This window comes from Mauremys mutica, chromosome 11 (assembly GCF_020497125.1).
Source record: "Mauremys mutica isolate MM-2020 ecotype Southern chromosome 11, ASM2049712v1, whole genome shotgun sequence".
Taxonomy (NCBI): Eukaryota; Metazoa; Chordata; order Testudines; family Geoemydidae; genus Mauremys; species Mauremys mutica.
The window spans coordinates 17785237-17805906 of NC_059082.1; positions in this window are offsets into that span (position 1 = coordinate 17785237).

The window sequence follows — 20670 nt, forward strand, 5'->3', positions numbered from 1 at the left end:
GTGTAGACATATCTTAAGAGGCTTTCTTCCTTCAAACTGAAATGGTACAGGGGATTGCTGCATGTTAGCTATACCTAGCTCTAATGGGGTGCAGACTCACCACAGCGGTGCCTCCTGCTGGTTGGTTAGGAAATTAGCTCTTTCAGTGGAGTGCCTTCGCTAGTGATGTCTTGTCCTCCATTCCTTTCTCGGTCTCCACCGTCCTCACAGTCGAACCCACGTCACTCCTGGACAGCAGCATCCGCTTCTGGACACTACCCTCCGGCTGTGTCTGCTCCGCTGGCTCTCCCCCCACTTCCAGAGGACCAGCAGCTTCTGGTTCTATTCCTCACTTTAGTGACTCACTGAGGTCCTCAGTCTAGCCCCTTCCTCCAAGGGCAAACTGCAGTCTGGCTTAGCCACCCTCATCACTGGCTCCTCTCTGCCCTGCAGCTTTTTTATAGGGCCCAGCCTGGCCCTGATAGGCTGCTTTCAAGCCTCAACTTGATTGGCTCCCCCTTTTCCTCCCATGGTGTAAGATATATGTTTCCAGGTTTATTAGCATCCTAGGTAGTGAAACTTATTTAACTATAACAAATGTGTAAGAAGTGTAAGTAAAAGCTGGTTTTCAGAAAGGGGGTAGATGCACAGACCAGATTTTCACTCTATGAAAGAAAACAGAACAGTGCTTAGAATGGCAATGGCAACTCTGCATAAATTTCATAGATTTTGAGAAGGCTTTTGATTCACAGGACCAGCCTATGGCACATTCTGCGGGCATATGGATTTCCATTCCATATAATCAATGTAATCAAAAACTTCTATTTCAACTTTACATGCAGTATTGATCACAGTGAGCTCAGTTTTGAAGTCAAACAGGAGTACGTCAGGAGTGTGTCACAGGGCCGCCCAGAGGATTCAAGGGGTCTGGGGTCTTCGGCAGTGGGAGGCCCCTGCTTCGGCGGTAATTCGGCGGCGGGGGGTCCTTCCGGTCCAGGACCCACTGACGAAGTGCCCCAAAGACCCGCCGCCGAATTACCACCGAAGTGGGACTCGCCGCCGAAGTGCCGGGTCTTCGGCGGTAATTCAGCAGCGGGGGGGTCCTTCCACCCCAGAGCGGAAGGACCACCTGCCGCCGAATTGCCCACGACGACCCGGAGCAGAAGAAGCTCCGGGGACCTGGGCCCTGCGAGAGTTTTCTGGGGCCCCCGGAGCAAGTGAAGGACCCTGCTCCAGGGGCCCCGAAAAACCCTCATGGGGCCCCTGTGGGGCCCGGGGTCTGGGGCAAATTGCCCCACTTTCCCCCCTCCCCCCCCCGGGCAGCCCTGGTGTTTCATATCTGCAATCCTCTTCAACGTTGCCATTGACTGGGTAATGCGGCGTAAAACAGAAGACATGCCAAGAGGCATTAAATGGACACTCTTCTCATCCCTTGAAGACCTGGACTTCACAGATAATGTCGCTCCCCTATCACATACCCAACACCATATACAAGAAAAAACAACTCAACTCAATGCATTCAGCCAGCAAATTGGACTGAAAATCAACCGCAGTAAGAAAGATATCATAACCCTTAATATTCCCTCACCATTACCAGTACGGATAGAGGATTATGTTCTCACTAATGTAGAAACATTCACATTCTTGGGTAGGACCATCAACCAAGAAGGTGGAACAAGCCAGGACATCCGGAACAGAATCAATAAAGCCAGGAACACCTTCAAGAGCTTAAATACTGACTGGAAATCATCAGAATACAACACCAAAACCAAACTCAAGATTTATCAGAGCTGCGTACTTCCAACACTACTTCATAGTGCAGAATGCTGGGGAATGAGAAAGTATGACATGTCCGAACTGTCTTCATTCCATACAACCTGCCTCAGAAAAATCCTCCGTTATCTTTTGGCCCAGAACAATCTCAAACCAAGATCTATTGACACAGTGCAGCCAAGAGAATCTGAGCACCATCATTGCCAGGTGGCATTGGAGATGGCTCAGTCATGTGCTTCGGATGGAAACTTGATTCCATCACCAGAGTAACAATTAGATGGACACCTAAAGGCAAGCGAAAACAAGGCTGCCCGAAAACATGGCAAAGAGCTGTGGAAGCCAAGCTGAAAAACCTGGAGCACAGCTGGGGAACCATTGAAAGACTTGCCAGAAACAGACAGGAGTGGATGAGCTTTGTCACTGTCCTAAACGTCAGAGGCGTAATAGGAACATGATGATGATGGTAATGATGAAATGTGTAGTGAATCAAATTAAAAAATGCAGATTACTATCACTCATTTACATCATTCAGAGCAACTGCTAAAGGGAAAGCTCTGTAAAGTCTTCCACCTATCTGCTTTTTCTTCTATCATATGAGTTTATCAGCCACACTCACTAAACCACCACATCTCTCATAACTGCACTGCTGCATGCTTAGCCAGGGGGATCTCTGCTGCATATTGCATGCAAGTAACTGACCTTGTTGTCAACAATAATTATTTATGTAGCACATTCCTTCCAAAAGGCTCCCAACGCACTTGCTAAATTGGCCCTATCTTTCATTCATTGGGCATCTGTAGCAGGGTGGATCCCTGCTCCTGGTTTTAAGGGGTTTAAAAGCGGCTTGGCAGGGCTTGAGAGCTGCTGCTGTCAAAGCTGGGCTGATTGGGGAAGTAGCCGCAGCTGGGCCACACCCCAATCAGGCCACAGCTGGCCCCTATAAAAGGCTATGAGCCAGGGGCCCAGTCAGTCTCTCTCTGGCTATAGAGAGAGATGGGCCTGGCTGCTTAGGAGCTGAGACAAGGTACCTAGGGTGAAGCAGGGCTGGGGAAAGGCTGAGGAGCTGGGGAAGCTCCAGCCTAGAAAACCCCAGGCTGCGGCCCAGCACAGGGCAAAAGGTACTGGGGGTTGCAGGGGGCAACCTAGGGGTAGGCAAAGGCAGCAGGTCCAAACCCCCTTTGCCGATGATGAGTACTGGATACTGCAGTCTGCCCCAGCAAACGGGGGCTAGATAGAGACTGGGCAGTAGCCAGTACTGAGGTGAGGTGGGGATAATAGGGTGAGGGTTTCCTGAGGAGGGGAGACCCAGAGAAAAAGGGGTTACTGCCAAGGGGCAGCACCCCATGTAAAAGGGCACTGGGGTCCTGGGAGGGACCCGGGGGCCAGTACTAAACAGGTGGATCACCGGCCTGCAGAGGCGCTCCAGGGCTGGAAAGAGCTAATTCCCCAGAGTCACCAGCAGGAGGTGCCGCAGGGCTGAGTCTGACCCGTTTACAGCATCCTAAACAACCATTTAAGTCAAAAGGTGAATAAATGAAAATGTGGATGCTACATGAATGAAACGCAGCTGCCTGGGAGGCAAAAATCTTAGTGGTGCACTGCAAACTATCCAACAATGAGAAGAGATGGGGAAGATTTGGCCACGGATGCTGAGTCAAACCCTTACAGTTACAAAGAAGGCCATGTACCATTATCTTACAGGCATGCTCAAAGTCTACATGCATTGTTGTTGTTTGAGTCTACATGCACAGTTGCTGAGCTCATGGACACAAATTAGATATTTGTATTACCTGCGCTTGTTCACATATATTTGCAGGTGCAAATGGCCAGTTTGCATCCATAATGACATTGATTGCACATGCACAGATAGGTACACAAACATATACTATATGTAAAAATGCAAGTGGACCATATATATCCCTTAATGTAAACCACCCCCTTCAAGTCCACCTAGAGTATGCAGGACCACTGTTGTACTGGTGTCATCTGAAAGATCTAACCCCCCAGAGCATACCAAGGAGAGTTCAATTTATTTCCTTGAAGGATGATGGGGCAAGTCAACCCCATAACAATTTAAACATGTGGTTTCTGGGTGTCTTTGAAGGTCTAGGTGTGAAAGAAGGAAAGAATCTCCAGGACAGAGTCTCAGTGCAGAAACTATCTTGACCTGAAAAAAAACTTTGCTCTAAGCATTTCCAATTTATTTTCCAGAGCTCATTGGCAGCTACATTTAGTCTGAATTTCTGATTTCTGAGTTTTCGTTACTTGAAATTGTCTTTTCTCCTTGAGTGGAAATTTGTGGAATGTTTTGGGAAGACAGCATCCCACTTATCACTAAAAAAGCACCTTCCTTCTGACAATCTCAAAGCACTTTACAAACCCAAAATAATTAAGCTCCACAACTTTGTGAGATAGGTATATTTGTTTATAGGTTGCAGTCCCCTGATTTCACTTGCCATATCTATTTTATGTCTTGCTCAATGGGAAACCAAAACTCCTTCAGTAACAAGTTTAACAAAAACCTTGTTAAAACAGAGCCACTCAGAAGCATTGCTAAGTCATTCCTGCTAGGTTAGCTATTAAAGTTACATGAATGAAGTAGAAAAATACTATCATTAGCAAAAACACTTTTAAAAAGTGTTTGTGTATTGGAGTATGATCTGAGATGAGCTGCATGTGTTAGAATATATAAGGGCTACTTTTATTCACTTGAGTCATTCTCATCCATACAAACAGCCTATTTACTTCAATGTACTATTCGTCCAAATTAGGACTACTCATGAGAGTAAAGGTTTCATGATTGAGCACGAAGTACTAAACTAAATAATTCCAGTGTTTGGAATTGCCATGGGAATATTTTAGATTTCCATCAAGTTAAGTCTTGCATAGATAGTCATGCTCCTTTTTTCCTAATGTGACTATGGTCACTCCCTTCTCTGACTGTTGTTTGGGTGTAATTATAAGGTGCCTGCAGAAATCCCATTAAATGTATTTAGTTTTTGTTTGTAAATTATCTGGATTGTATCGTTTATATACTGATTTATGTGTTCAAAAGTCACAGCAAAATTCCATATCAAGAACTACGGAATCTTAGAGCATTATTTTTAAATGAATAACAAAGCTGTTACTGCCATTTCAGTCTTTGATATTGAACATTGAGGGTTTTTACTTTTTCCAGCTCAATAGAATCTGTCTTTCAAACATTATCAAGGACACATTAGCATTGCTTAAGAGTTGCCAGTTTTCTTGCAAAGCAGCCAGTGGATAATTTATTTATTAAGGGTGCAAGAGATACACTATGCAACTGCACATCTTGCCCAGACCTAATATCAAGAATATAGGTAAGGCCCTGAAGTGCTCAATCTCATTCTGACCCTAGTTCTGAGTTGTATTTGGTGTACTGCAACTTTGTGGCCAAAACTGATGCACAGATAGGAGAAGGAGCAAGAAGTTTTCCTAAAAAGAGTTCAAGTGTGTGAGGATCTGAATTGCTGAGGTGCTGCAGAGAACAAGAGAGGGATGCACTTTTCCTATCTCTAGAACTGGAAGAGACCCTGAAAAGTCAGCACGTCCAGCCCCTGCCTTCACCAGCAGGACCAAGTACTGATTTTGCCCCAGATCCCAGCCAATGCTCAAACCACTGAGCTATCCCTTCTGATGAAAGAGGAGATGAAAATGAAGTAGTGGGGTAAAAGTATGTGAAATTTCTTCACTTAGGTGGACTTGCTGGGGATTTCTAGTAACTGTGCTGTCTTAGCAATCTCTTCAGTTTCCTTATAACACTGTGTATGTATCTAAGTTCTCTGTGTTTGGAGGGGGAAGACAAGTATTGACTGCAAGGTCATATAGCCCCCAAAACATTCAGACTGTGCATCAGCCTATGTCTGAGGTTTGATTGATAGTTTGAATGCAGATTCAAACTATAACCAAGCTAGGGAGCGGCATTAATCTTAATGCAGTATATGGTGTGCACTTTATACAGCATCTTGCCGTGCACAGCAGAGTCTCCCTCTAGAGCTTTTTCTATTATACTGCAGTAGTGCCATGAGTCTCCAATTGGGATGGGTGCCTGCTGTGTGAGGTGCTGTACACATGAGAAGACATGGTCCTTTGCCCATAGTATTTTACAGACTGAGCTCTTGTAAATTTTGTCTTTTCTTATTTAAATTTTAAACTCTTCCGCAAAGGAAACATATCTATATGTGAAAATTTACTTCATATTATCAGAATCAGGCCCAGTGACTAACAAAACTTTTTATGCTGTCAGCTGACTATGGCTAGAGTGACCAGATGTCCCGATTTTATAGAGACAGTCCCAATATTTGGGGCTTTTTCTTATACAGGCACCTATGACCCCCACTCCCGTCCCGATTTTTCACACTTGCTGTCTGGTCACCCTAACTATGGCTCTTGAGCACCTGTGTAGTCAATGAAACTATTCCCATGCTTAAATTTATGCATGTGCTTAAGCGCTTTGCTGGTCAGGGCCTAAGATTTTAGAAATTCCCCATAAAGTTTGAATTTACAGAGGTATTTGAAGAAATCATCCATCAGCTGCATAACAGAATACTGGATATAAACTATGGGCGACACATTATTGGTTCTATTTGTAACATGAAATAGAAGTGGCAAAGGGTATGTTTTTGCACTGAATCCCTTTCTATAGCCTCTTCTTCGCAGTGATGATCAATGACTCAGGATGTGATTAGAGGTGTTATGCCAGGAGTTCTTACATTCTGAACTTCTGGCAAGGTTTCAAACCTGGGCAGACTGAAAGCCGCAGAATCCTCCACAAAAAGACGTTATAAGATTCCTTTGCCAATGACAGTGCTCTTGTTGCACACATTCCATTAGAACTCTAGTTTATCACTGAAAAATCTGCAGAGGTAGGTAAAATCTATAGACCTTTCACCATTAATCTGAAGACAACTGAGGCAGTGTAGCAACCCACGTTTTGGAAAATGCATCACACTGAGTATAGCAATCAGTAGTGATGAACTCTATGAGGCAATGAATTTTACCTACCTGGGAGGAATTTTGTCAAAAACTGACTTAACTGATTAAAAATTGTTACTTGAATTTTAAAAAAGCAAGGTTGGAATATGGCAGATTGGAAAGCTGGGTCTACATCTCTTTTATACTAGTTTTAAACTAATGTAACTTCACTCACTTCTGTGGATTTATTCCTAATTAATATACTTTTAATTGAGAAGGAGAATCAGGTCCACTGAGTCTGGAACCAGCATGGTACCACCCAAAAGATGAAAAACAAACTTTACCATGCTGTACTGATTTCCAAGTTACTCTACAGCTGGAAAACATGGAAATGGTAGCGCTGGCACATCAAAGCACTGGGAAAAAATTAATAAATGGCACCTTTGAGCTATTATGCATATCAAGTGGCAAGATAAAATCATGAATAAAAAAGTTCTGCAAAGAGGTTGCACAAACAGCATTGAAGCAATCTTTTAAAAGCACAGCTTTACTGGACTGGACATGTCCTTTGCATAGATGACAAAATGCTCCCAAAGAAAAAAAAATTCTGGAAACTCTTCATGTGTAAAAGATCAAGGGACTGATAGAAGCAGGTATACAAAGATGCCCTGGAAAAAAGAACCTCACCCACTGTGACACAGATAGCAACATGTGGGAAGCTGCAGTGGCAAACAAATCATTTTGGTGAGCCAAAATAAAATCTGGTGTAGAACACTTGGAAGCAAGACAAGTCAACAAAAAAAAGAGGGTAAATGGCAAGCAGAGAGAGAACATACAGGAGTTGCAGATGCAAGCAACAAAAATGAACTCTTATTCCTGCCCTACTTGTGGAAACTGAGGAGTCTTTTAGCAATCTACAATTCCAGAAATGCTGCTGTTTAATCTGTTGTTTTCAGCATGAAAGACTACTGCTGATGATGACAATTCCACATCTGGGACTAACTGACAACACTTAGCATAAACCACTGTCAGCTAACTTTCTCTGAGCTGGGCAGATTCTTCCTGACATCATCCAGTGCCTAAAACGAGATGTAAACTAAATGAATGGTGTTCATTTAAGTGCTATTAAAAAAATCCGTTAAAAAAATCCAAAGGGAAGCTCCTTTCAAATTTCTAAAAGGGAATTAGTAATAACAGATTGTTTTTACAATAACAACTCTTTAAAAGTTGTTAAGAACACCTCACATTTCCGAATAATCAGTGTGTGTAGAAGAAAGTGGCTGATTTTTACATTATGTCCTTTTCCCCAGTAAAGCCTGTTCCATTTGTACATATTGTTCCATATATGAGTCTTACTTGCATAGGAGACATGAAAGAAGGACATTAAGTTCACATCACTTCTGTGAACGTTGCCATGTCAACAAGTAATACTGTATGGCTTAATTATTGATTGACTCATGTTCCTTTAGGACATAGCACAAGCAATAACAGCACACTGAACAGCTTTGCTAGCTGAGATACTTATGCCCACATAAAAGGTGTGGCACTCCTAACCTAAGCACAGCTGCACTCGATATTGAAGTCTTCCTAGAAGACCCTAACGCAGTCAGCTTGCACAAAGAATAAGTTTCTCTATTTGGATTAAATCTCTGGGTCTGATTCTTCTCTCACTCCAGTGTAACTCCACTGACTTATTCCTGATTTACACCAATGTAAAGAAGTGATGAATCAGGCCCTCTCTGCTCTGGAGCGCCAGCTACGGTAATCCACTGTGTTTTCATCTGCTTTTTAGTTGCCCCTATGTCAGCTACAACAGTGCTTGTTGGGTGCTTCATCTGACATAACAAATCCCCCGTTTGCAGAAAACAGACACAATTATTACATAAATCACACACACATAACTGAGATTAGAACCTTTGTCCTTCAGCTCTAAAACACTGGCCTCTACTACCTGAGTTAAAGAAAAACTCCTTTGGCTGCTGCTTGTCTCAGCTCACTATCCTTTCTGTGATGCAGCCCTAGAGGACACTATCACATTCTCATTCACAGACGTGTGCACACGCAAAGCCAGTGGATTACAGATGGGCAAGTAGCAGAGCAGCAGTGTCAGATAGCTGGCATAGCTATCAGTAATATGGGGGAAGACAAGTGTAATAGCAGAGGGGGTGGCAGCACTTCTGAACACAATAGACCTGAATCAGACCTTACTTATACCATTGTAAATCAGGAATATCTCCACTAAAGTCACCTGAAATACACGAGTAAGGTGTAGACTCAGAAGAATCCAAGAAGAGTCAGGTCCAACATCAGTAGTATAATCAGGCAGGATTCATGGATGGGATCCTTAAGCACAGGACAAGAGCAGGGTTAGATCAAAGACACTGGCCTCAGTTTTCAAAAGTAGTCACCTAAACTGTGTCCAGTAAAAGACATTTGGATCCATTTTGCATGCCTGTCTGAGCCTAAAACATCCATTTGTGCATACAAATGCATGATTTGTACACTTTATTTAAGCAGCCACTTTGAAAACGGGATCCCCAGTTTAGATTGTTAGTACGCTAGGAATTAGGCAAAAGTAGGGAGAGCAAAATTCTTGGAATATGTGTGCTGTCATATTCACATCTTACATAGTTTTATATTTCAGACCCAAGTTGTAGACATATCAGTTCCCACACTTGCTCACTTTGTCAGTGCTGTTCTATCATTTGCATATCATGGGACAAAATAAGTGATGTGCACAGTTGGGTTCTTTTATTGTAGAATGGTTACATAAACAGGCATGAAATTTAATACAAGGCTTCAGGTTATAACTTAGTCATATATGATTCAAGCTAGATTTAATGAGGAATGTTGTATCATTGTAACACTGTTAACCTCACAGAGAGCTAACCACATATTTTAATGTGCTCTCACAAGTCACTTAATGTATTCAAAAGACTTTGCTGAAGCTGCATATTGGGGTGACGCTGCAAGATATCCTTTTACAATAAACCCCAGGTCTCTTTCCTGGTTAAAATGTTTCAAAATATTGGTGTGGAAATATTTGACATCTGTTGAATTGGGGAGATTTCCCTTTTGAAGCATGGCTTTGCCAGGGGTGCTGGAACAATTTTTATTGTGGGGTTGCTGATGATGGAAACCATGCATTTGGTGTTTGTTATTACTATTTCAAGCCAGGGGGTGCAGTAGCACCTCCAACCCCTCTAGTTCCAGCACCACTGGGCCGCTTTGTTGTTCCTTAGAATTTTCTGTTGTTCCCTATGAAATGTCATCCACAAACCATAACATCTGTGATTCAGAGAAGGGATGGTTTTGTGACTAAGGCACTGGACTGAGACTCAGGAAAGCTGGTTCAGTTCCTATCTCTGACAATTTTTCTGTGCAACTTTGTACAAGACACTTACTCTCTGCGCCTCAGAAACTCCTTTGGAAATGAGGGAAATACTACTTCCTTTCTCCTACTCTGGGTCTGTATTGTCTATTTAGATGCTAATCTCTTTGGAGCATGGTCAGTCTCTTAGGGTATTCCTGCACTTGGAGCTGGGGGGTAACTCCCAGCTCACACGGACACGCTCGTGCTAGCTCTCATCAATCTAGAGCACTAAAAATAGTAGTGTAGCGAGGGTAGCCTGGGCAGTGGAGAATGGTGGCATAAGCTAGCCATGCTGATTACAAGTCTGCCTAAACCCTATGGGTATGTAGCTGGCATAGTTAGCCCGTGCTGCTGCTTGCCACGGCCGGTGCTACCCTGAGTACACTACAATTTTTAGCACTCTAACTTGATAAGAGCTAGTGCAAGTATGTCTGTGCAAGCTGGTAATCACACCCCTAGTGAATACTGTAGATGCAGCCTAAGTATGTGACTGTACAGTGCCTAACACTCTGTGGCCACAATCTCATTTGGGGCTTCTAGGCACTACAAAGAAATAATCATACCATTTCAGTTTCAATACTGTACCTCCATCCAGATAATTTATTTAAACACGTTAACTCAGCATAGATATGTTGGGGGGGCCCCTCAAAAGTTATATTTTTTCTAGCATATAAAAATTTTCATTTTCAGCTACTAATTGTTCTTGCCTTATAGCTTCTTTTCAATTTAATGAGCCAAATGTTCTCCTGCTCCTTGATCCTTTTCTCCTTAAACATTAATCTCCTGTGTAAAACATTGTCAAATAGCTTCTGAAAATCTAACAATATAATGTCCACTGTATACCCTCTCTCGGCAGTGTTATCTTCAAAGAATTCCAAAAGGGTAGTGAAGTGTGACTTTCTCCTCCTAAAGTATGTTGTCTATCCTTAATCAGGCTGAAGGATGCCTTTACTAGGTACTCCTCCTCTTAATCTGTTAAAGTACTTTCTAATATCTTCCCTACATCTGAAATTAAGCTAACTGGTCTGTAATTCCAGATGCTAAGCACTTTATTAAACAAGGCTCACAGTGAAAGAAAATAATGACACAGAAGAACATATAATTTGTGAGGGTTTCAGTTATGCTGCCTTTGAGGCTGTAGCAGGGGCCGAAAAGTCCTGATTTGCGTAAGAAAAGATTAGATGAGTCAATATTTCACAGTGACTCAGACTTCCTTGTCAGTTTTTAAAACATTAGAATTATACTGACCATTGGCCAACCTTCAGGAATCCCTCCCAAACTAAGGCCAGATTCTGCTGGGCCCTTCTGTGGGTGGGCAGAGAGGTGACCTTAAGAAGTCTTACTACACTTTTTGCATAGCCTGCTGAAGGCAGAATTCCAGATTTCTTTCTCCCTACTCCCACAGGCACATAGCTCTCCAGTGGGGAAGGGAGGGAAACACACATATGACCCCCTCCACACCATCCAGGCCAGCTGTGTGTGGGGTAGCATGCTCTACTCCATAAATAGAAAGGTACAGGGTGCACAGAATACCTCCTAGTGCTCCCTCTGAGGCAGTGCAATTGGGCTCTGCCCACAAAACAGGGCTATATCTACAAGACACAATTAAACCTTCTGTAAGTTTTGGCTAAAAACTACAATAGTGCTTTCCCTGTTTTCTACCCCTTTCCTATACTCTATAATATGATCTGACAACCTACCTATGTGAACAACACCAAGAGCCACCTGACAACCTTTTAGTTACAAACTGAGAGTTTAAACACATAGGACCCAATTCTGCCACCACCACTCACATTCCAGGTCTCTCTGAATGAGGAACCACTCAGCTTGAATAAGGGTGGCAGAGTCAAGCCTTTAGCTAGACTGGCATGAGTAACCATAAATTCAGTTGAGGGTCATCACAACCTCGCAAGTTTAGACCCGTAATAAAGGTACAAGAAGAAACAAGAGCCAGAAGTGAAGCTGCACTATATCATTTTCAGAAGTATGATTAGACTGTGTGTCCTCCTGTGAATGGACATGTATCTTACTCATTTGCTGGCGGCCGGGTGAGCTAAAATACCAAAAGCAGAATACATGGTCATGTGTGAGTTAAGTCACCATGGCACTGGATAAATTGCTTTTTATGCCATTTTTGATTCTAAGGAATTTACACACTGCTGTATGTTAAAACTTTACACACAAATTCTTTTACTGAAGACTCATGCAGTGGACTCTTTTATGATGATAGCAGGGGCTCTATAATTATATGCACCTGGTATGATCATCTGATCATTTCACAGTGCTTAGATCAGAAGTGATCACTTTTGTTCCAAGCAGCTTTACTCCAAATAGTTTTGAATATAGGTGATTTAGTAAATTTGTTTAAGTAGTACTCTAGGTAAGATTTATTATGAAGTATTAAAAGTTATTATTACAGGACAAGGTTGGCTCTGGATTCCTTACACAGCTGCTACTGAATATGCAGTTTTTTGTAATACTTTAATAGCAATGTGTTTTTCTTACAAAATAATAAGGCATCCCAAACAAATGATGGGCCAGATGTTCCTACCCACTACAGACCCTGTGTGATGCTGTGGGTTCAATGAAATTGAATATAATTATTCAGTGAAATTATGCCTGCTTACAGCAAGTCTGAATTTAGCATGGGGGGAGGGGGAACTAGGAGGTATCCTTCAGAGATCCCAGAATACCTCCCTGGGATCTTGGGTTTGCATATTACCTTTGGGAGGGGGGGTGCATATTACCTTTGGGAGGGGGCGTGCAGCTCAGTATTTCTCCAGGTGATTGGTTGGCTCTGTTGGCTAGTGCACTGGGTGGGAACAGAACCCTGGCCGCCTTCTCTCTACCCCTTTTAGGTGTCATGCACCCCTGGAGGAGTAGCAATAGGCATCCTTGAAGCTTCCCTGAGTTCAGGGATTGCAACTGTGCCTAGCTCATACGCAGGCTGCACAAGGGTGAGAAGGCTCAGCCCCTCCAGTCACACATGCCCGCACAAAGGAGAATCCCGGCCTCTGTTTGCAAATGGTCATGTTTTAAAGTGTAGAAAAGTGTGCAGGACACACACATGCTCCCAAATCTGTCCACTTTGTTCCAAAACTCAGAAACCAGCACTCTAGGAAACAAATGGAAATAGGCAAAATGAGCATATCGAACCATCTCATTTTGCGATGGACTTTGCTTTTGTGGAAGTTCTCACACAGATGGTCATGGTCACGAACTTAAACTCACTGTGCTGAAAAGTGCTCAAGAGGCTGGCCTGTTAGGCTGGGGTTACTCCTGCAAGCTGCCAAGGAGATCCTGATTCAGTTTCAAGTTCTTTGATCATATTCAATGGGAACTGCACAGTCTTATGAAGGAGCTGAATTCAATGGCTTCTCTCTAGTACTCATTGATCTACTAGTCTACCAGTGCTTTCAGCCCTTCACTTTCATAAGCATCAATTCACCTTACAAAACAAGAGTTTTAAACTCCTGTTTACAAAATTGAAGCAATAAGCAAATTCTTAAAACTCTCATTCATATATTTTATCCAATTCAGAATCATTATTTGTCTGTGTATTTAGATTTTTTCAAACCATTAGTGTAGTGACTTTTAAAAATACATAGGCCTTGTCTACACTACAAGACTATTTCGAATCTACTTAAGTCGAATTTGTGGATTCGACCTTATGAAGTCGAATTTGTGTATCCACAGTAAATACACTAATTCGAATTTCTGAGTCCACAGTAACGGGGCTGGCGTCGACTTTGGAAGCGGTGCACTGTGGGAAGCTATCCCACAGTTCCCGCAGTCCCCGCTGCCCATTGGAATGCTGGGTAGAGCTCCCAATGCCTCCTGGGGGAAAAATGTGTCGAGGGTGCTTTTGGGTAACTGTTGTCATTGAACCGTCAATCACGCCCTCCCTCCCTGAAAGCTCCGGCGGGAAATCTGTTCGCGCCCTTCTCTTGTCGGTTACAGCGCGTACGCCACAGCACTGCGAGCATGGAGCCCGCTGCGATCATCGCTGCACTTATGGCCGTTGTCAACTCCTCGCACCTTATCGTCCACCTCTTCCACAGTCAGCTGCTGAGAAATCGTGCGAGGAGGCTCCGGCAGCGCGGTGAGGACAGGAATTCAGAGAGTGGCGCAGACCTCTCACAAAGCAGGTTACGCCACGCCGTGGAGATCATGGTGGCAATGGATCAAGTTCATGGTGTGGAACGGCGATTCTGGGCCCGGGAAACAAGCACGGACTGGTGGGACCGCATAGTGCTGCAGGTCTGGGATGAATCACAGTGGCTATGAAACTTCAGGATGCGTAAGGGCACTTTCCTTGAACTCTGTGACTTGCTGTCCCCTGCCCTGAAGCGCCAGGACACCCGGATGCGAGCAGCCCTGAGTGTGCAGAAGCGAGTGGCCATAGCCCTCTGGAAACTTGCAACGCCAGACAGCTACCGGTCAGTAGCGAACCACTTTGGCGTCAGCAAATCTACCGTGGGGGTTGCTGTGATTGAAGTAGACCATGCAATCGTTGAGCAACTTCTCTCAAAGGTAGTGACTCTCGGAAACGTCCAGGACATCATAGATGGCTTCGCCGCGATGGGATTCCCAAACTGCGGTGGGGCTATAGATGGGACTCACATCCCTATCCTGGCACCAGCCCACCAGGCCAGCGAGTACATTAACCGAAAGGGCTACTTTTCAATGGTGCTGCAAGCACTGGTAGACCATAGGGGACATTTTACCAACATCTTCGTTGGGTGGGCGGGCAAGGTTCATGACGCGCGTGTGTTCAGGAACTCTGGTCTGTTTAAACGCCTCCAGGCAGGTACTTTCTTCCCGGACCACAAAATAACGGTTGGGGATGTGCAGATGCCTACAGTGATCCTCGGGGACCCAGCCTACCCGCTAATGCCCTGGCTCATGAAGCCCTATACAGGCGCCTTGGACAGAGAGAAGGAACTCTTCAACTACCGGCTGAGCAAGTGCAGAATGGTGGTGGAATGTGCTTTCGGACGTCTCAAGGGGAGATGGCGGAGCTTACTGACTCGCTCGGACATCAGCGAAAAGAATATCCCCGTAGTTATTGCTGCTTGCTGTGTGCTACACAATCTCTGTGAGAGCAAGGGCGAGACCTTTTTGTCCGGATGGGAGGTTGAGGCAAATCGCCTGGCTGCAGTTTACGCTCAGCCAGACACCCGTGCCGAGAGAATATCCCAGCGGGAAGTGCTGTGTATCCGGGAGGCTTTGAAAGCAAGTTTCCTCGGAGAGCAGGGTAACCTATGACTCTTGTAAACGGGCTACTCACCGCCGCGGCGCCTCCTGCTGGTTTTTCCGGGGAATTAGCTCTTTTTCAGCCCGGAGCGCCCTCTGCAGGCCGGTGATCCCCCTTTTTCCTATCGGCCCCGTGTCCCTCCCAGGACCTGGTGCCCCTTTAACTATAATTGGGTCTCCCCCTCCCAGGGGAACCCCCACCCTGCTATCCCCACTTTGCCTCAGTAGTGGCCACTGACAGTCATGGTCTAGCCCCACACCCTGGGGCAGACTGCAGCATCGGCCCACTCATCACAGGCAATAGGGGTTTGGACCTGCTGCTTTACCTACTCCTGGGTTGTCCCTTGCAACCCCCAGTACCTCTTGCCCTTTACTAGGCCGCAGCCTGGGGCTTTCCAGGCTGGAGCTTCCCTAGCTCCTCAGCCTGTCCCCCAGCCCTGCTTCACCCTAGGTGCCTTCTCAGCTTCTAAGCAGCCAGGCCCATCTCCCTCTGGAAGCAGAGAGAGACTATCTGTGCTCTGGCTTCCCTGCCTTCTTATAAGCCCCAGGGCTTCAGTTTGGGGCGTGGCCGCAGCTGCAGCCACTTCCTTAATCAGTCCAGCTTCCAGAGCCACCGCTCTCAAGCCCTGGCAGGCAGCATTTCAAGTGCCTCCGGGCAGGAGCAGGGTCCCCCTGCTACACTCTCCACTTGCTTTCAAGAGAAACTGACCCTGGGCCTGTGTCTGTATGTGTCGATTTCGATCTGCGGTTACATACCCCATTCTCCAAGTTTCCCCCACTTCCAAAGCACGTTTTAAAGCAAATTAATGGTAACACTCATTATTAATAAATCTTTGTTTTACTTTGCATTTCTGTTCAAGTGTTGAAACATGGACGCATACTGTGCTGGGCACGGTGTGCACTGATGTACAGACCGCTTGTTCCATAGAGGAATGACATCCTCCTGCTCCTACATAGGTCTCTGGGGTGGGGGACGGTTGCAAGTGGTTGTGCATGAAGGAGAGGGATTGCAGGAAGGGGTGGGTTTGCAGGAAGAGGCGAGTGGTGCCTTCTTTGGATAGGGGTTTGGATGACGGCAGTGGGCTGCGGGTTTGGGCGTAGGAAGGGGTGAGGGGTGTGGGGGAAGGGTGAGTATCTGTCCGTGGATGAGGGCTCTTGTTGGGGCTCAGGGCAGAGGAGAGGCTCGTTGCTACGGTGGAAGTGCATGGTAAGGGCAGCGTGCCTTAACATTAAGGGGGTGGCAGGCGCTAGGACCCTGGACAAGCATACACATCACAGAATGACCCGGGGCAGCATACACCACACAGAGTGACCCTGGTGCCTACTGACTGCAGTGTGTGTGTGCCCTGCAGTTGATCATGGCCCCAAGTCTGTACCCTGGTAATGTAGGCTATACCGTGCAATTATAAATCCCCTCCCCCCCCCCATACACAAAAAAATCCTCTGACACGAAAGACGTGACCGAAACAGTGAATAACAGCAAACAGCTTTTAATAATCTAATACACACTGGGGGATGAAACTTGGATTTGGGACTGGGTGAGCCTGTAAGGGAAGCACTTCTACAAATTTATAGCGTGAGAGGTGTGTGGTACATTAGCGCTATGCAGTGGTGCAGTGACAGTTCTCACGGCCCCTACCGCCCCTCCGTCTTGTACTTTTGGGTGAGGGGGGGGCAGGACGTCTTGGCGGGGGAGGGCGGTTGCAGATACACTGCAGGGGGGCTCTGTCCTCCTGCCTGCGGTCCTGCATAACATCAACAAGGCGCCGGAGTGTGTCCGTTTGCTCCCTCATTAGCCCAAGCAGCGTTTGAGTCACCTGCTGGTCTTCCTGCCGCCACCTGTCCTCCCGTTCGATGTGTGTGCGATGCTGTTGACATAGGGTCTCCCTCCACTGTCTCTGCTCTGCCGCCTCGGCTCTGGAGCAAGCCATCAGTTCCGCGAACATCTCGTCCCGAGTCTTTTTCTTTCGCCGCCTAATCTGCGCCAGCCTCCGCGAGGGGGATGCCGGGGCAGTCCGGGAAAGAGCCGAAGCTGTGTGATGGGAAAAGTAACTGATTTCCTTGAACAGATACATGTTTGCGAACAGTGAACACAGTCTAGTCAGTTTCTCTGAACAAGACCATACAGGGCAACAAGTCTCACGAGATTTCAGGACAAGTTCGAGATTTCGGAATACGCTCTCATTGGCTGCGGCATTGCACAGGAGAGCGGACAAGTGGGGAGAGACAGCTGAATCCGTCTAGCAGACAGTCCTGGTAAGCCTTACAGTACATTCTGCTTATCAGTTAATGGATAGCTGTGCCCTCCCGCTAAAGGCAATCTGGAAATCATATACTCTGACCCTTTTCCAGCCACTCCCGCCAGTGCACGGGAAAGATCAATGTATGCTTTTCCTATGTGGCCTACAACACGTGGCTGTTAAGCGAGGGTCATTGTTATGCAAAGTAAAAGTCAACCATTCACAACAATAACAATACACTAATTGCCCTAATTAGATGCAGCATTTCATGAACGAGATCACCCTGATGCGGGTCCCTCGGAGTCACAAAGAGCGGATGCTAAGGGAAGCCCTGCAGAGACCAGGACCATATGCGGCCATGCTTGTGGAGGCGATGATTCCCATCTACATAAGGATGTCCTGGCGCGGAAGAGTGTGCTTCCATGGAGCACCCAACAAGGCACCTCTCCCCAGGAACCTCCTGCGGAGGCTTTTCGAGGACCTAAATGAGACCTTTCTTGAATTGTCCCTGGAGGATTATTGTTCAATCCCTATATGTGTGGACCTACTTTTCATATAGTTTTTCATTGAAAATTTTATATATAGTATTTCTATTTTTTTATACCTGTTTTATAAAAAATAAATGTTTACATGTTTATAGCACTTACCGCCTGATCCTTCCCCTGATTCAGAGTCCGGGTTAACGGCCGGGGAGGGTTGGTAGGGGATCTCTGTGAGGGTGATGAAGAGATCCTGGCTGTCAGGGAAAGCGGTATTGTGTTCGCTGTCGCCTGCGCCGTCCTCCACAGACCGTTCCTCATCTTCCACATCGGCGAACATCGAGGAGGAACTGTCCAGGTTCACTATGCCATCCACTGAGTCCACGGTCACTGGTGGGGCAGTGGTGGCAGACCCACCTAGAATGGCATGCAGTGCCTCGTAGAAGCGGCATGTCTGCGGCAGGGCTCCGGAGCGTCCGTTTGCCGCTCTGACTTTTTGGTAGCCTTGTCTCAGGTCCTTGATTTTCACGCGGCACTGCATTGCATCCCGGCTGTATCCTTTCTCTATCATTGCTTTGGAGACCTTCTCGAAGGTCTTTGCATTCCGCTTGCTGGAGCGCAGCTCCGACAGCACAGACTCCTCGCCCCACACACCGATCAGATCCAGGACTTCCCGGTCTGTCCATGCTGGGGACCTCTTTCTATTCTTGGATTGGCCGGACTCCTCTGCTGGAGAGCTCTGCATCGTTGCAGGTGCTGCGGAGCTCGCCCCGATGTCCAGCCAGGACGTCAGATTCAAAGTGCCCAGACAGGAAAATGAATTCAAATTTTCCCGGGTCATTTCCTGTGTGGCTGGTCAGAGAATCCAAGCTCCGACTGCTGTCCAGAGCGTCAACAGAGTGGTGCACTGTGGGATAGCTCCCGGAGCTACTAAGTTCGATTTGCATCCACACCTAGCCTAATTCGAGCTAGCCATGTCGAATTTAGCGTTACTCCACCTGTCGGGGTGGAGTACCAAATTTGAACTAAAGAGGCCTCTAGTTCGAATTAAATGGCTTCCTGGTGTGGACGGTTGAGCGGTTAGTTCGAATTAACGCTGCTAAATTCGAATTAAAGTCCTAGTGTAGACCAGGCCATAGGTGCCACGAGAACTTTGTTCTTTTCTATACAATAAAATTAACGACTACAAGTTTTCCACTACCCTTGTAAACCCTTAAATGCACTATATTTGTAAAAGACTTAATTTTCTAGACTTTTTAGCAGAAGAAATGTCATGGCTTAGCTTATTCCAGTGTCCTGCGGATACTATCACAAACGTCCATAAAAAATGTGTCCTATCAAATGTCTTTGTGGTGGTGTTTAATTTCAAAATTCTTATTAAAGAAAGATATAATTAGTAATAATTCAGATTACAGTAGTAAACTGCAGTGAAAATTACCAAAAAAGTTGCACACCTTGTTCAATCATTATTACAATATACAGTATTTTTTTAAATTTTGAGTGTAAGTATTCTTAACAGATTAGTTTTTTTTTCTAAAATATATTCATTGTAGTAGCTCTGGGAGAAATATGCGGCAAATACAAAAGGCACAAACTCAAAAATGTCTAATAGCTAAAGAAACTGCAGTGATATTTTTAAAGCAACAGCCATATATTACTGAGTTTACCTGCTTTTAGTTTATTGCTTAATTTAGTTAATTCATTATCTGAATAGTTTGTGTGTGATTAATAGTCTGATGTTGCAGACACTCCCTCATGTGATTAACTTTACGTACTTGAATATTCCCATTGGGAAGTCAATGGGACCACAGAATGAATAAAGTTACTCATGTGTAAACATTTGCAATTTTGGCCCTAGCAAGAGTACTTAATCATATTTGTCAGCAATTGTGTAAAATATCATCTCTATGATGTATAGTATACTTGTTCCATATAAATTACAACCTATTTATGTTATAACTGTGTATTACTGAAATGGTAGTGCTGCACCTGTACAAGATTACCCCCCAGAAAAGTACATTAGAATCTCTTGAGACTCTCTTTACTAGTTTTTACTGCCATAAAGAGTTAATAGATTTTTTCCATGCTCCGGAACATACAGTATATAGGGTATCCTCACAGAATATGTAATGTCAATGCTGTATTTATATTAATTTTGTCATTGATATTTGTTGAAAGTTCCACACTTAGACTCCTGTACTTCCACATATGTATGTCTGTTCAGGAAAACAAATATAAATCATTTAGCTGTTTACAATTCAGTCTGTGAGCACACAGTACTAAATCCTGGGCCCTTTGCCTAGCTGTGGAAAACCCAAAGACAAAGTGAAAACTCCATGGGCCAGATTCTCCTCTTGCTTACACTAGTTTTATACTGATGTAATTCTATTTATTTAAACAGAACTCCTCCTGATTTATATTGACAAGCTTCATAGACTTTAAGACATAAGGGACCATCATGATCATCTAATCTGACCTCCTGCACATTGAGGGCCACAGAACCTCACCCACCCACTACTGTGATAGACCCAAAATCTCTGGCTGGGCTGAGTTACTGAAGTCCTCAAAGCATAATGTAGAGACTTCAAGTTCCAGAAAATCCACCATTTATTCTAGTTTAAATCACCAATGACCC